The 14,124-nt window shown below is 45.0% G+C and overlaps 1 long non-coding RNA gene across 2 annotated transcripts in view; it reads left to right on the top strand.

Moving 5' to 3' along the window:
* The window catches only part of LOC113972344, a 257,652-nt gene that overhangs the window by 141,200 nt on the left and 102,328 nt on the right, over positions 1–14,124 (top strand). The gene's annotated exons all lie outside the window — the stretch shown is intronic.

Genomic DNA, 14,124 nt, shown 5'->3' with positions numbered 1-14,124 from the left:
GGTGTCAGACTGGGTGCACTGGAGAACATACTCAAGGGGGCAGCCCTTCACCACACAAATGGGACATTTGGGGACAGATCTCTGGCTGGCAGCAGGTTTGTGAGGGGGTAACTGGCAGAGGTCAAAGTGGAAGATTTGTTTTCTCAATGGAAGTTGCTTAATGTGGAGAAAAGGGAAGAATCAGGGCCACACACACACACAAAGAATAGTCTAGGCAAGTGAAAACCAAGGTGTGTAGATAGTTGGGTGGAAGCTGGGGTTGATCTGATCACGTGAGAAGCAGAAGCAGAACCCAGTAAGAAATGCTTTCACTTTAAGTAGCCTGCCATGAGGGAGTTCTGACATCCTGATCTGTGCAATTAGCCAAATTCCCTGCCTGTGGATGCACTGTCATCCTGGAAATGAGCAGCACGTCTACACTCGGGCTCACCGTGCCCCTCACATGTGGTCAGTCAAATCAATTACCAGCAACCTCCAAACATGCAGCAGTGAGGCTTCTCCAGCTCCACATGTTATGCAGGATATTCACAGAGAAAAAAAAGTAGAAATATTCATAATTGCTAAAAAGCCATCAAGGGAAATTTGCGTGTGCTACTGATAGAGTGGAAGCGTGGCCTTCGATCATTTTTAACACATAAACCAATAGCCACGACCCCCCAAATTATTGTGGAGTTTGAGCGATGCAATAGTTGCTTCTGTGACCCATGGGAAGCAAACAAGGCAGTGCTGCAGCCTGGCCTGTGCTCTGCCCCCAGAGGACTTGGCAGGCAGGAGAAAGGCGAGCTGCTGTCCATCTCTCCAGCCTGGCAGCTCCCTTTGTTACTGCCCCGGTGGAGCGTTGGCTCGTTTGTGCTTCCAACAGGCAAATCAAAGCCGAGCCGTTCTCCTCAAACTCCTTATATCACCTCAAACTCCTTATAACAGCTCGTTTTTAATAATCAGCACCAGAGAAAACGTACGAGATGCTCGTGGTGCGTCGCTGCCACTTAACAAGTGTCACGTATTTGTGAGCGTGTGTGTGTGTGAGGCAGAAAGGGAGAATATGTATTTCTCCATTCTGCCTTGGCTTTGCTGGTTTCGTGTCACCTCTTACAAAAAGTAACAACAAAGTGAACACAACACACGTTCTGCATCCCCCAACGAGCAGGGAGGAGTTATTATTTATTTCTTTTTCTGCGCGGTCACAACAAAGTGACTGACAGCACGTGAGGAATATGGAGAGTCTCACAAAGAAACAAAAAAGAGGGGAAAAAAACCCAACAACCAAATAATATATCTCCCAGGAACAAAAACAAAAAAGTAAAATTAGGGGGGAAAAAATAAAAAAGATTGTAGGTAGGAAATAGCCATCCATTTCTCTGACTGCCACAATAGAAGCTAATGCCTGGGATGCTGCTTTTGTTAAGAAGCATCAAATTGTTATGTAATTTAACAGCCTGATTGGCAAGGCAAATTTGAGCTGAAGTAAGGTGTGTGTACGGTTTGTCAGATTCCAGGGATAATCATTTGAAGCTAATCCTTTTACTTTTCACACAGAAGTCTTTCCCTTCATGTTGGCATTATCTCAAATTGTTGGGTGGCTACATGTATATTTTTTTGCACGTATGTGATAAATTTAATTTATAATTAACCATCCGGATTAAGATATCTGGGCAGGCAGAGGAATCTTCAGATGTTGTTAATTGTTTTCTTGTAGGATGTGCTTCTTTTAAAGTTTTAATAATCACCAATTGAAGCGGAAGAGCTTTTTTTTTTTTTCATAGGATTGTTTTTTTCAAGCCTGCAAGTCCAAAGAAATAGTTGAGCTTTTCAAATATTTCAATGGTGAAAAGTGCAGTCATCCCAATGTAACAGTTTTCAGGAGTCTGTGTTAAAAGATGTTCAGAACCTGTAGAGTGATGTGTATGTTTGCTGTTATTTCAGATGTATAGGACAGGTTTATTAACAGAGCTCATCTCTGAGCACTGCTGAAACACTCACACTTTTTTTAGGTGCTGAGGTAGGAGCTGAGCTCTTTTTAAACTCTAGAGAATACTGGGCACTTGAAAATATGTCTGTGAGCTCATTTGAAAGTTTGGTCCATGCAATGCAAGCAGCAATAATGTGGCACTTAATTAAAAACCTTTTGAGTATAAAGTGTTAAGAGTTTTGATCCTTATAAAATTCTAGAAAATGTGCTTTTTATTCTGGGGCAGCACGGGGATATCCACACATCAGCAGACCTCTTGGAAAAAATGTGGCTACTTCCACAGTAAATCACTGCTCAGCATAAGTAAAATCAGTACCAGCCATCCCAGCAATACTACACCACAGTATTTAATATTATTTCATTTGAAAATGCAAAGCAGTTGCCTCAGCATGGAATTTCTGTTCCCAAGGATCCAATGAATGCTTTGAGGTTGTGTTTTTTTTAACTCCTTAGATTAGAGGATCTGCTGTCCACCAAACTCTTCTTTCAAGAAGAGCTCTTGCATATCGTACTAGGTTGAAGTGTTTAAGTCTGAGAACACAGGGGTTCATCAGATGTGATGTTTTCCATTGATTCCAGAACACTTGCAAGTTCCTTGGAAAAAATGGCAGGGGGTTTTCATGCATCTTTTGCTGTGAAACTGCTCCTGTTGTTGAAATGTTGTGCACAGGGAAGTAAAAAACAGTTTAATTCTTAATTAGCAACAGTGTCCATGCTTTATGTTTAACTCAGACACAACAGCCGGGTATCCAGTGCTGTGGGACTCATCCAGGTGAGTCTTTCCTGGGAGAACTCCCTCCTCCCTGTTCTTAGGGTGGCTGTGCCCTCTGCATTGCAAGTGAAAGCCATATCAGTATTTCTGTGTGCTTTTTGCTCTGCAGCCAGTCTTTGAAGGGAAAAACACGTGTTATTAAGTAATATCAAGATTATTAATATTGTCTGTTTGAACCACATTAGCGTCTGCTCAGTGATCTCTAAATGCTGTTGCTTTTCAACAGCGTGCTGTAACAAATTAAAGTGAAACTTAGATTTATACTTCATAGGATCCCGATTCAGGAGAGGATTTCAGTCCTATTTCCATCATACCCCAGTGTATACCTTGCTGAAACGTGTTATCATCCCCACCAGACAAATGCAGTTGGAATTGTTGCAGTTTTATGCTGCACATCAACACCTGCTTGCTTCCTTCCTTATTAAAAATGGGATATGCACTGAAACCTCGTCTCATCTGAAAGGGTGAAAACGGGTCTGAGAGGCAAATCACAGATTTTGTAGCAGAGCATTGGAACACACCTTCCAAAGCATCCCTTCATCCAGGAGCTCTATAGGAGCCAGACCCTGGCGTGTATTTTCAACTGAAGACTCTTAGCACGTTGAGGCTGCTTTCTGTGACCTAATGGTGATTTTAAATGGATAGATTTAACTAGGGAGGTTTTCTTGCACATGACCTTTAAAAGGGAAAAAAGAACAATGTTAGCATTCTGCCCAAACCCTGTAGTCTGTCACTTTGTGTACCATATCATTACTGGCAAAATTTAAAGGAAAACTGCCCCCATTTCGCTCAGCCCAGCAATAGGAGAGTTCACAGGCTAAGAAGCACTTGTCACCATTTTTTAAATTACAATTGGCATTCCTGAAGAAGCAGCCATTTTACTGAAATATGATCCTTCTATTCTGTCTATATATCTATTGTGTATATCCATCTATCTGGCTGGCCAGCTGGTGTGTTTGAGAATGTTTGACACCCCGGTGGGGAAGTGCTCTCTGAATTATAAACCCATGGAATTGTCCCAGGATGATGTCCTCACTCCGTGGAGCACAGGAGGTGGATGAAAGCACAGGCTTCCTCTCAGAAGGAACTCAGCTGGTACAGGGTGGATTTGGGCTGTCTCATGAGCAGTTTGGTATGTGGGGGCATTTTTCATGCCCCCTTTGGTTTCACTCCAGTCATTCCCCAGCCTGTGTGTTTAGGAAAGCAGGTTGAATTGGACAGAAGTGGTGAACCAACACACTGCTTGTGTGAGTGTGAACGTGGCCTGAAACAGCGACTTGTGAGCAGTCAGGTGCCCCACTTCATCTCCATGCCCTGCTAACCTGGAGCCAGAAGGCTTTAAAGACAAACTTTTTGCTTCTCATCTCCTGCTTTTTTCACTTGTGTTGTGGTATTGTGGAATCACAGAATGGTTTGGGTTGGAAGGGACCTTAAGGTTCATCTCGTTCGGTGATTGATGTCCACGGTTGTGTGTTTGCTCAAACTTCCTTAAGGGCTCTTGGGATTTCCCCTGTTGGGAATTGGCTGAATCATAAAAGCAAAGTGATGCATTATCCAGCTGGTACTGAGGCCCCTCATTGCTGGGTTTGACATCCTTTGTGACACTGGCATCGAGGAAGCTTAGCCTGGAACGTGGGTTATATGAGTTCATCTCTTGTTCAATTTGTATTAAAGATCTCTACAGATTATGTGTAATTATCCAGGACTTCACCTGTGCTGAGCTGCACTGACTCTGTTAAAGACAATGAGTGTTGGCTGATTCCTGTTGCTGAGGTTCTTGTCCTGATGTGTTTCCTCTCATGGGCTGCACCTTCCCAAAGCTCAGTGGGCACCAGGTTCTGTCTTTGATCTAATTTTCAAAAGATGTGCAGTGCTGTCACTGGACCTAAGAGATCTTGATTATAATTAGAAACAGTGAAAAGTACATTGAACTGAGATTTTCAGGCAGCTTTCCATAAAAACTTTTATATTGTTGAGCTGAGAAAAACTGGTATCGTTTTCCTTTAAAGGAAGTATTTTGCTCCTGAAAACATGAATTCTTTGGAATAATAGGTAAACTGTCCTTGTTGTTCATAAACATCTTATTTATGCATCTTCGCTGTTGTGATAAATTAACTGGGTTTGTTTTATATTTCCCTACAGTTTACTTTAAATAATCCTTCACAGTCTTTCACCACAAGACCACATAAGCTTCCTTTTTTAATACCCAGAATGCTGAAATAGCATTTTGAGCACAGACTGTAATGCATAACAAGTGTATAATTTCTTATTGGGAATGCTGTGCAAAAACTTGTTTTCCTATCAGCCAGTCTAAATTTTTTGCTTAATTCACTCGAACCCCAGTGTGTCTACAGGGGTAATTTATAATTAGAGCTGCAGCAGGCAGGATGCTGGAGAGGCACACGTTTATGGACAAGCCTGTTAGGCTGCGCTCCAGATCTGAGCCCCTACACGCCTTCATTTGGCCAACAGCCTTCAAGCTGGGCTTACAGCTTAAAGAGGAACTTTTGTGGAGTAATTTGCAAAAAAAAAAACAGGAGCAAGCTCCCAAAGCTCTGGAGCCCTTTGCAGATGAGCCAGGGGAGGGGTGGGGATGCCTCTGTGTGTGTGTGTTTGAAATTATCCATCCGCATTAGCCGGGGCTCTGCGCAGTTTGGTGCAGGAGGGGTGTCTTTTATTCTGCTAAGCATCGTGCACATTTATGGCACTATATAAATAATAGTAATACAGCAATAATCTAAGTCATTCCATCAAGGTCTCACACTCCAAAGATTACCCCCGTGATTCTGATTTTTAAGAGCGTCACATTGAAGGGGAGAGGAGGGAAAGGAGGCAATAAGAAGCCAGACCCTGCATTTGTGGCTGATTCAGCAGCTGAGGGTGAGCCTGGCTGTGCTTACCAGCAAAACTTCTGCAGGCTCCCCCAAGTGTCTCCTGATGTTGCTTATTATTTTCTTGTATGTGTGTCTACCACAAAACCACAGAAAAGGGAGAGTGGTGGGGAGGAGAGAGAGAAATTAAAGCAATGAGGCACGTGAATTATGTCACTCTGTCACTGCTGAACAAATGAGAGATTTTTGTACTTATGTTCCAAGTACCCCAGTCTGCTGACCCTGGGGGGAGTGATTTTGGATCAGGCTGATGTCACCAGGCAGTGCCACTGCCACAGTGCTTCCCGCTGGTTCCTTCCAGGGCAGAAGTTGCCACTGCTGTTGCTGTTTGTTTAAAGCTAAGGCCCATCCTAAGGATATTTCCAGCCATCCTTTTTTTTGCCTTCCACTTCATGTGTCTGCTTCCCTCCTTCCCAAGTCTCCAGCCTGCAGATGTGTGCACAAGATTCCTACATTAACATCCATTCAACTTTGGCTCATTAGCTTTACAGGCTTTCTCAAGCAGGAGAAGATCTTTGCTGTTGGAATAGCTGTTTCCCTAACTCACCTTCTCTTCCCCATGTCCTTAATTTATCCAGGAGTTTCAAATACCCTTTATGTCTTTTCCCAATAGGTATTGAATTGTCTCTGTTCTGTATAGCATTTGTTTCCTTCTTCGAAACACTGAATTATCGGCAGGCTAATCTAAGAACTAAATATGATTATGTAAATACATTGCAGAATTGCAGCATTTTGAGTATAAGAATTGTTGTCTTCTCTTTAATGTGTATTTATGTTGGACTCAATACATAGATTAAAAGTCTGTACATGTGCTGAAGAGGAAAGTCTCTGAGCTTTCAGGATTCTTAATATGGTCCAATTTTGATTCAGGAGACTCAAACTGTATCCCCTCAGTGCTCTTTATTCACCATCAAAAGTAATTCTTCGATTTGCAAGTGGCAACAAGGAAAAAAAAAGTTAGATTCAAAATAATTGGGTGAGGTGCTTTTCAGGAGAATTAATGTAACAAGAGCTGCTAAACTTATTGCAGTTAAAAACACAAATAAGAGCGTTGGACAGAAGTTGTCAGTAGGTGGTCTCTTAATATCTCACCAGTTTTGAAGTTATGAAAAGGAGCAAGACTTTTTGAAATCTAGAAAAGAAAGAAAGAAAAGCTAGAAACCGAGTGAAAGAGCAGAGTCGCAGCACCGGTGACCCGAGAAACCTCATTGCTCCACTTATACTGGCACAATGTCATGTTCTCAGCCACTCCATCACCAGCAAGGGGAAAAAAAAAAGCTTTTCCTTTCCTTTTAGTCAAAGGCAGTGGGTAAGCAGAGCACGCGGTTCAGAGGGTCATTAAAAAGCATCAAAGGAGGCAGCCTCATGATGGTAATAAGACGGCTGCAAGGAAATAAAGTGGGCATTGATCTGCACTATCGAGTGTGACATTTTAACCGAAGCTAAAAGCCAAGAGCAGATCTAGCCCTCTTATTCATCTGCCTGCCTGTTTTAGTAAATTGTCTTTTTTTTCCTCCAACCAGTGGCCTCAGAGGTCACTTCATATTAGCTGGCTTGTTAATACCGAGGCAATCAATACTTAATCAACAAGTAATGGGATTTTGCAGTCATCCTGTATGATCTTTCAATAAAGCCCCGAATCTATCTCAGCCCATTCAGAGCCTGACTAAAGGTGCACGATTGCTGCAGAGCAGGGATTTGATGGTCTGATGCTCTTAGGCTGATCTGCATCTGATTAAGACACCATGCAGCCACTGTCCTTCACCCTTTTGTTCCTTTATCCCCGTATAATGTAGCATGGCACAGAAATTCGTCATCTTAGCTTTTAGATGCAACAGCAAAGGAATTAATATTTCCTCAGTGCATGATGAGCCAGCCTCTTGGTCATGATATGCAACCAAAAAAAAAACAAGCCAGCAAAGGGGGAGGGAAATTACAGGAGAGACAGTGACAGGTTTCATGTATTGCCTTAGAAAACACGGTTATAACGAATGGGTCCAAAACTGCCTTTTTATCTCTGCCCTCTGTATCCTTCTCACCAAGAAAGATGTGCTAATGTAACACAGCCACTGGACGTGGCTGTGTGTGAGAACAGGTATTACAGATGATTCACTGGGGCAGGAGGAAGGAACAAAAGCCAAAATGACAGGCTTCTGGAAACATCCCTCTCTTCTCAGACCTTCAGTCCATTGTTGAAAAGGCTTGAGGGTCGCCCTGTTTTAGGCTAATTGTTTTACCCGCCTTCTTCTGCCATTGTTCCCAGAAACTCAGTGCAAATACTGGCTAACAAGGAATCCTGAACACATTCAGCCAGAAAAACAGCCCACGATTTCTGCTCTCCAAAACTAACAACAAATGCTGGGAGAAAGAACAACAGTGCACATAAATGTTAGGGACCTGTGGCAAACTTCACCGGCTGCTTCCATGGACTTAGAGGAAACATTGAGGAAGGATTTGTCTTTAGAAAGCTGCTGTAAAGGCCATGTGAGGCAGTGCATGATTATCATGAGAAATGGAACATTTTTATTGTACAGTCCCCTCCACGTGGCCCATGCCCAGGTGTATGTGCCTGGAGCATCTCTGGGCTTAAAGAGCTGTGCCATAGTGAGTGATTTTTATACATAACAAAAAGTATCAGTGGGTCTGTACAAAGAAAGGCTTTGGTGTTCTCAACTGACTTCTGGGTCTATAGAAAGAGGGAGGTGTAGCACCCCTTTAAAATCTGGTTGCTGATTAAGGCAGTGCTTGGCCACATCATTTACCTGGGGGACGTGTAAGGGGGGTGAAGAGTTAGTGGGGAAAAAAGGAAAAGCAAAATATAATTATGTGAACAAAAACAAGAGAACAAGTGAATAAAATACAGTAGAGAAATATGAAATGAGGATGATTGCTGACATAAAACATGGAGATCAAACTGATGCAGCTTCAAGGGGGCACCTGCTCCTTCAGTGGCAGGAGTGACACGTGGCTGCTGATGGCCAGGGCTGTGCTGGGGAGGGTTGCACAATTCCATGTGGTGTGTGGAATATGGACCTGGTGTTTGTGCCTCTCTGTTCCCTCCCATTATTGGCGGCAGGGGAACGCACAGCGTGCCTGTGTATGAAAACACGCTCCTCTGAGTCACTTTGTCTTGTATTTCTGTGGATATGAATTTCTGGAAACCGAGGCTGTGTTTCCCATTTTCCGCTCTCCTCGGGGGCTGGGAATATCACGCAGCTTCAAGCAGTGGCCTCTCTGTCAGTTCTGAGTTGCCATTTTCTCCCCTCCTCTAGAATTTATTTCACCTCCACTCCCTGCCCACACGGTGCGTCTGGCAGTGCAGGAGAGGGGTGGGGTTGTGTCCTGCCAGTCCCCTGAACAAGGCACAGGAGGGAGCTGCCTCAGATGTGAGATGTCCCAGGCTGCAAATGCCACCCCTGGAGCTTAGGAAGTACATGCTGGCTGGGATCCCAGGTGGCCATTGCAGAGAGGAGGGAAATACAGCAGCTCAGGCACAGCCTGCTCCTGTTACACACGCTGAGAAGGTGTTTTTATAAATTACCTCTGGAGTATTTTGGTTGGCACTGCTGGTGAAAGTAGCTCCCGGGTTCACATCCTTTCTTCTAAGAGGGATGGCAGAGGAGGACTCTCCTATTTTGGCGTGGAGGCACACAGGGTATGGCTGATAGCTTGGTTTCCAGTGAGTTCCCCTTGGGTGTTGGGAGTGCTGGGGCCTGTGTGGAGGCAGGAATGGTGGAAAGAGCCTGTCATTCCAGCAGGTTCATCTCCAGAGATTGCTGGGATGGGTAGTGGCTGTGCTACCCGTGCAGAAGGCGTGGGGAGCACTTCACACAGAGGGTTCATTTCCCCCAGACACCAAGTGTGTTTGCTGTGGCCACAGGCAATGGACTGAGCATTTTTGCAGTGGATCCGTGCCAGGAACGCTGTGTCCGTGGCTGGTGGCTGAGTGCTGCGGGGGTTCCCGTTGGAGTCAGCCCTGAAAACAGGAGGAGACCGTTTTTATGGCTGCACAAAAGCCAGGATCAACTTGGGCCAGTGAGTGAACAGTGACTGAGTGGTGTTGGGCAAAAATCAGGATTGGCTCACACATCAGTCCAATCCTCTAATCAGAATGAATTGAACTCTAATCTACTTCTTGGCAGTGAACAAATAGGCAGCTCGGATATGGGTGAGGTTCTGTTCCATGGATGTGTTTGTGCAGGGTATGGGGGTGCGGGTTAAAATTAGAGCTGTGTGAGCCCTGTAGGGTTCCATTCACCAGCAGGTTTGCAAACTAATCTGTGTTGCTTGATTTGCAGGGGTTGGAAACAAACCAAACCTCGTAGATTTGTTTGAAGGCTTTGTGTGATGTGGGGATAGGAGCCCCAGCTGTACTTGCTCCCTGGCATTTTCCCCTGAGCTAACCTTCCCGAGATGAGGCAGGAAGATCTTGTGTTTTTGTGATGAATAGATGCATTGGAAGGAGACTGCTGGCTTCACTGGTTGTCCTAAAAAACACTGAGCTTATATATCTCCTTTTAAAGAAGATGGCCTTCAATCTCCTTCTTGTTCTTCTCCTGCACTAGCACTGCTTGTCCTCCACAGCTGTTTCCTGGGTGGATCTTAAGTCACATATTCATTCTCATCTCCTTAAAACATCACTAGAGAGCCCCCAAGAAACTGCTGAATCTCCTGCTCTCTGATCCCTGTGCAAGAACTGTGGAGACAACTGGTGTATTGCTTCTCTTGAAGCTTCTGTTTCATAGAATTTATGTTAATTGGAGCTAATCATCGCTTTGAAAGGGACACTGGGACGTGTCTCACCTGATGACAGAACAGGGAACTGTGTAATGGAAGAGACAGTCAAGGAAGAACCAACTGAATGATCAAATAGAACAAATATAACAAATATCAGCTACCAGCAATGCATAATGGTTTGTAACATATGCTGAGAACTGTGAAAATCCTGGCTGTGACACTTATTTTGGCCTGCTTTACGTGCAGCTCCTGAAATCACTCTTTACCTTGCATGAGAAGATAAACCTGGTGATTAAATGGTTATGATGGAGACAAGAACGTCTTTATTTGGCTAAACTTCAAACCTTCAGATCCCATGACCGTGTGGTCAGTAATTACTGTGGGGCAGGTTTTCAGAGAGAGGAGGGCACACTTCTCTGAAAACTGGAGACTTTTTCTCTTTTGTAGAGCATCTGCTGAGGGTTTGAAGCAGTAGCTGAGCAGTCTGGAGTGCAGTGTCTGCATTGTCTCCCTCTCCAGAAGGTGGCAATCAGGTGACCCTTGCACAGCTCTCTCCTGGGCTGCCAGGATCAATAATAGCTGTAATGACCAAGCTGGTGGGTGACACCTGACAGTGAGCCCACGGTGTCAGTGAGCTGGGGAAGCTGGCAAGGGACAGCTCAGGCCCGAGGAAAGGTATAAATGAAACAAAGAAAGAGGACAATTGGATTACCCAGCCTCAACAGATGCCTGCTGAGGATAGATCTGCTTCAAGTTCCACATTGCCATGGCCCAAGCATCACTGTCCTGCTGCAACCCCGATTTTGCCCCCACAGCCTTCTGCCAAGGGTTTAACCCCTGGGATGTGGCTGTGGGAGGAAGATGAAGATAGTGCTAATATTGGGCAGTGGTGGGGCCTGACAGCAAAGAGAGAAATAAAGTTGCTGTTTGTTAGAGTTGTCCTGGCTCGCCGGTTCTGCTTTGTGGGTGAGTTTTTGGGCTGGATCTCTCCTCCCTGTTGGGCAGGCAGCTTAATTGGCCATAGCTGAGTGTTGCAGGTTTAACTGGGAGGATTAGCAATTGCTCTGGACAGTGTTGCTGTTAGCAGGGGGGTTTGAACTCTGAGAGGGAAAGATCAACAAAGTGTCTCGTGTGCATTTTGTAAGCGATGACAGACCACAGCGAGGTACCAGGGGCTATATTAGGTAGAAATCTTACATGGAGCTTGGAATGGGATAAGGGGAAAAGCGGAGATAGCGAACAATATGTGCCTATTTTTGTCCATCAGCCAGATACCTCTTGGTCAGTTTGTTACAGGGGTTGCCTGGAAAGGTCAGCAGCTCAGAGAGCTGTGCTGCAAAACATGCCTGGGCTGAACCCAAACACTCATTCCTGCCTAAGCCAGGCAATCTCACAACTCTCAGCTGTGAGCTGCAGCGTGGGGAAGGACTGTCCTGTTCCTGTGCTATGGACATGTTGGTACTAGTCAGTTATGACACCTTTTATCAGTTCCAGAAAATGTCTTTGTTTTCTGCAGAGTCTCGTTTCTTTTCAGCAGGGCTTTGAAGGGAGTGCTTTGGGTTGAGCTGTGCCTTGCACAAAAAGGCAGCTCCTGGAGTCTGCTGGCAGGCTGACCCCTCTGCACCGACACAGGACAATGGCAGTGCGACCTGCATTACTCAAATTCCAGCCTTCACAGAGCTGTCATCAGCATGCCTGGAAAATTAATGTCATTAGGCTGTCGCTGGAGGCTTGGCATGGCTGCTTCCCCCCTGCCTGGGAGAGGAAGCCACGGTGGGAAGTGAATATTGTGGCTTGCTGCTGCACGGGAGGGACAGGCACTGCCCAGAGCTGGGGGGGTGTCTGTCTGCAGGAATTTTGCAGTGGAAGTCCGCCCTCTCTGTTTAGCACTCTGAGCTTTTGTGTGTTTCCAGCTCTGTCTTTCAGTGGTTCCTGGCCTCTGTGCTAACCAGGGACTGATTTGGGCACTGTTATTCAATGTGGTGTTGTGACATTTTCCAATTTCCACTGAGCATTATCTTGAACAAGAAGGGCGAGAGTGCAACAGTTTTTCTCCCCTCTTGATTTGAATGGGTTTCTTCCACTGCCTTCCCTTACACCCTTTTTTTGTTTTTAGGGCTTCTTGACATGAAACAAAGTCATACTGCTAAAGCCAGTGAATAGGGTCGTGAATGTATTTCTTGTCCTTGACAGTAATGGCACTCAGCAAAGTGAATAACAGTTTAAAACTATGCAAGGGGACTGAGCGTCCTCACATCAGCCTTTTGAGTGACTTTGGGAGAATGGTTTTACCTGCAGGTAGGTGGAAAAGCTTCCAAACTCTTCTTCCGAAGTGCTGAGAGAACAGTGTGTGGCTTTCAGAGCAAACCTCATCCTACAGATCAGCGAGTAACAGGAATCTTGCCTGACACAGGGAGCTTTCAGGGCAAGGACATGCACCCAGTAATGAACAAAACTTCAAAATGGCACAATCTCCCACCCAGGCACCTACTGTGTGAGGCTGAGAGGTCTGCACAAAATCTGTAAGGCACTGATTAGTATCCCCACACAATAACTGTGTACATGACATTAACCAACAGACATCCTCTCGGAGTGTTATTTGGTCATTTGCATTACAAATATCCAGATCAATAAGAGCAGATTCCTAACTCTTCATCTTCCTTTTAAGTATCAATAGATGAAGTCCTGTTCCATATAAATAAATAACATGGACTAAATAAAGAGAAGAGACTGAGATGCACTGAAGAACACAGGAGAGTGCAGCTACAGCTCTGGTACCTTTGGCACAAACACACAGACCTGTGCTGAAAATGCTCCTTGCCCAGCAAGTTGTTCTTCTGAACACAGAGGCAACAAAACAGCTGACACGGGGCACTGACCTCTGTTAAACAGCTGTTTGTCTGACTGTTTCTGTCACAGGTACAAAGAGCTCTCCCCTTTTATTTATATATTTTATTTATTTATTCTTAATTGCGAGCTGTCACTGAAGGCAGAACCAAATCACTTCCAGAATAAACAGCACGAGGGACCAGTGTGAGCAGGGAAGGCTGTGCAGGGGGAGTGGATGGGGTGCTGTTTGGAGCAAATCAGGTGTGTCCTCTGCAGGACCCAGGAAGCTCCCAGCAGAATAGGAAAAGACAGCATTCCCGTGCCAGGAGCGGAGCTGGCCTGGCAGCGCTGCAGAGCTGTCCAGCTCTGGAAGCTCAGGTGTCTCCAGGCATGCACATGGCAGCTCTTGTTATCTCACAGCAGTGACATCCTGTGCCTTTCACACTTCATTTTTGCTCTCAGAAAAAAAACCCATTGCAATATTCAGGGTAAAACTGTGCTCATTTGTAAGTGGGTCTGTGAAAAAATAATACTTTATGCTCTGCTCTGTCTCGTTGCTTTGATGAGGAAATAGTGTAAGATCTTTGATATCTACAAGTCCTTTCTTAGGGGCCGGTTTTATTTTAGATAACTTCTGCTTGGGCATCTCTTTGTTGTAATGTCTGTAGAAACACGTAATGTTTGCACTGGAAGTTCTTTACTCAAAGGGAATTTTTGATCGATGGCAAATCGAGAGCTACTGTTCCTGGTCTGGGGTAGCTGAGAAACGTGGAAGGGGCTGAACAGAGTGTCTGTGTTTATGTTCCAGGGAAGAGGCCCATCTGGACTCGCTCTGCCTTGTGCCTTGCTCTTGAGAGGTCCCTTTGCAAAGCGACAACTTTCTTTCCCAATGACAATTACTTGTGCCCCACTCAGCCACGCTTGGC

This window comes from Neopelma chrysocephalum, unplaced genomic scaffold (assembly GCF_003984885.1).
Source record: "Neopelma chrysocephalum unplaced genomic scaffold, ASM398488v2 Primary Assembly neopelma1_91, whole genome shotgun sequence".
NCBI lineage: Eukaryota > Metazoa > Chordata > Aves > Passeriformes > Pipridae > Neopelma > Neopelma chrysocephalum.
This window is presented reverse-complemented; position numbering and strand designations above follow the sequence as displayed.